Genomic DNA, 3,220 nt, shown 5'->3' with positions numbered 1-3,220 from the left:
ATGCACTAGTTCTGATAGCTGTGGACATTGGAGGCAAGAACACACAGGAGCAGGACCAGATTAGAATCTGAGTTGGCCCCACAGCAGGTCCAGAGATCAGCACAGTGTTGGAGGTCATCCTATGGAGGTAAGGTGGACTGTGACTCCCAGCAAGGGAAAGGACTCTGACAGCTGTACTCAAGAAAAACATTTATTCTTCTTATGGTTTGATTTGTTCCGTAGATTCTTTTGGATTTTCTTTCTTTCTTTCTTTTTTGTCCTTTTTTCCCCCTCTCTGTTGTAGTTGTCGATTTTATTGGCACTATGAAATCTAATTAAGCTTTTGAGCTTTTTTTTTTCTCCTCAATCACATTTTTTTTGTTGTTATAAATCTCTGCTTCTCTGTTGAGCTTTTTGCATTTCTTTGGAGTTTTCCTATTTTAAAAAAGATTTCTCTCATTTTAATTTTTAATTTTTTAAACCTGTTATTATTTTTTATACCTTTATTCCTTTGTTTGCTTTTCCTACTGTTCTTTTCCCCTTCAGGTTAGTCTTTAATGTATATAAATCTTCTTTATCTACCTCTGTTTAACTTTGCATATCTATTCTTTCTTTCTTTTCTTTCTTTCCTTGCCTCTCAACATATTTGTTAGTTTTATTTTCATAGCTTTATTCCCCAATTGGCATCTTGCTTTAATTGTGTTTTCCAGTTTGTGCTTTAGTTAGTTTTGTTAACTGGCAGATATGATTTTTGGTTTCCTTTGTTTGCCAGGTCAATCTGTTGTACTTTATGTTTGTTGGACTGTTTTTATTTTGCTTATGGGTATATATGTATATGTGTATATTAAGTCACGCTTTTTATTTTGCTATAAACCTCTGCCTCTATGTTGGGCTTTTGCAGTTCTGTGCAGTTTTCCTTTTTTCTTTCTTCTTCCTTCTTTTTCTTTTCTCTTTTTTATAATTTTAATTTTTTTTTAATCTGGCAAGGATTTATAGGAAGCTTATTAGTCACAGTGAATAAAAAGCCATGAACAGAAGAACTGAGATCTCCAAATTCTGCCATTGGGCTTACAACACTAGTTAGAAGCTGATAAACATTAAGGATGCCCCAAAGAGTAGCATATCAAAGTCCCATCTTACCCCAACCAGGATACCCACAAACATGGAAACAATGCCCATGCTCTCAGACTGCTTACCTGGGCGATAGGGAAAAAAGACCCTCTCAAGCTGTAAACCAACATCAGGAGATTCCTGCTCTTCAAGCTATAACATGGGACTCTGGTGCATGACAGACAACTCCAAGCTGGGCAATTTGACAAGAATGTTGAAAGATGACAGGGAGAAGAAGCAAGCAGGGACAAGTATTTCTAGTTGGAGACCCTCCTGATGGTTAATACAAACACAATGCTGAGGCTTCAAAAAGTTTACTGCAGCCCAGGAATAGTTTCCATTTTAAAAAACAAGTCACACGGTAATCCTGCCACAAAGCGACAAGACACTGGAGATCCCATGTCCACATAAACTGGGAAGGCAGGCATTATCCATGGCTTCCAGATACTGACCAGCCCAAGACCCAATTTCTGTAGGGCCCCAGAGAACCATGATTGTCCCTTGGCACCCACACAACCCTTCCTGGGGGTGTGGTGTCTTCCATAGGCCAGGTTTCTGCAGCAAGCCCCAAAGACAAAGCTTGAAAGAGGCTGTGGCAGCCAACTCTCTTTGGAGCCCCATCTCTCTTTGTCCTTCCCAGCAGGATGTCATACTTTTCACCGACACAACGCCTCTGTGAGAGTCGCGGCCAGCCCTTAGGAAATAAAGTGTGTCTGTGGGGTAACCTGATAGACCCTGTGGTCGGCTGGATTGGCTGATGCTTCATAATCGCAGAAGGTCACCTCATGTCAGCGAAGCTCAGTCCATTCTCCTCTCAGGCCAATATAAAAGACCTTTGTGGTATCGGCTCCAAAGTTTTTTGAAATATGAATTGAGAGAGGATAGACATTTGGAAAATGAGACATTTTTGTAGCATACTTTAATTCCCTGTAAGATCTGGGTTCAGACTAAAGGTCTGATCCAGCTCCCTGTCTGTATCATCAAAGGACATCTGTGGAATGTTCTTAAACAGTCTCATCTCAGAGGGGTGTGAGTCATCATCTTCTCCCATTATAATGATGCCTTTGAGCTTGACATTGCCTGTAAATGGAATATTAAACAGAAGCTGTTCATCTGCATCCTTTTCAACAAACTTGGAGCCATCTGTCTGCTCCTCCTGCGGCTTGAGGGCAAGGAGGCCACTGCCCTTGCAGCTCTCATTGAGGCACTGCAGCCGCTCCAGGTCGATAAGCAGGTAAGGGCTGTAGGCTAGGCTGTGCTGCTCTGGCCGCTCCTCCCATTTGGTGGCACCTCCCATTTGGCAGTGCAGCGGCATTCGGCCCTGCCGTGTCTGTGGCAGTGCGACATGGTGACGCCACCGCCCATACGTCACCTTGGCCCTGCTGCTGCCACTGCCACTCCCCACCATTCGCTTTGTGCTCTGACCTAATTTTAATTTTTTTAACCTATTATATTTTTTCTACATTTATTCCTTTGCCTTTCCTACTGTTCTTTTCCCCTTGCAGTTAATCTTTAATGCATATAAATCTTCATCTACCTCTGTTTAACTTTGCATATCTATTCTTTCTTTCCATTTCTCTCAACATATGTGTTAGCTTTATTTTCATTGCTTTATTCCCCACTTGGCACCTTGCTTTAATTTTGTTTTCCAGTTTGTGCTTAGTTAGTTTTATTCTTAACTGGTAAATAAAATTTTTGATTTCCTTTGTTCGCCAGATCAATCTATTCTACTTTATTTTTGTTGAACTGTTTTGACTTTGCTTATGGGTATATATGTATATGTGTATATTCCATTATTTTAATTATTATTTGCTTGATTTTGTAACTGTCACTTGTCTGAGGTTCATCTTTGGTTTATTGTTTTGGGGTATTTGTTTTAATCTCACTTAATGCCATAACAAACCACTTGTGAAATCTTCTTTCCTGACCAGAGGTCAAGGCCTGAGCCTTTAGATTGGGAGCACTGACTCCAAGACCCTAGACTCCCAGAGAACTAACCCTAGAGAGTATCAAATAGTGAGAACTCACACAAAGGAAACCACTTGACTACAAGGCCCAGCATCACCCAACCACCAGTAGCACCCTGTGCAGTTTGCCTCATCTAAACAAAAAACAAAACAAAAATACAAAC

General features: G+C 40.8%; 1 pseudogene; it reads right to left on the bottom strand.

Moving 5' to 3' along the window:
• Positions 1-1,782: 1,782 nt before the first annotated feature.
• LOC138423408 (PITH domain-containing protein 1 pseudogene) lies at positions 1,783-2,497 on the bottom strand (annotated as a pseudogene).
• Between the last annotated feature and the right edge of the window lie 723 nt (positions 2,498-3,220).

Source organism: Ovis canadensis, chromosome 18, assembly GCF_042477335.2.
Source record: "Ovis canadensis isolate MfBH-ARS-UI-01 breed Bighorn chromosome 18, ARS-UI_OviCan_v2, whole genome shotgun sequence".
Taxonomy (NCBI): domain Eukaryota; kingdom Metazoa; phylum Chordata; class Mammalia; order Artiodactyla; family Bovidae; genus Ovis; species Ovis canadensis.
This window is presented reverse-complemented; position numbering and strand designations above follow the sequence as displayed.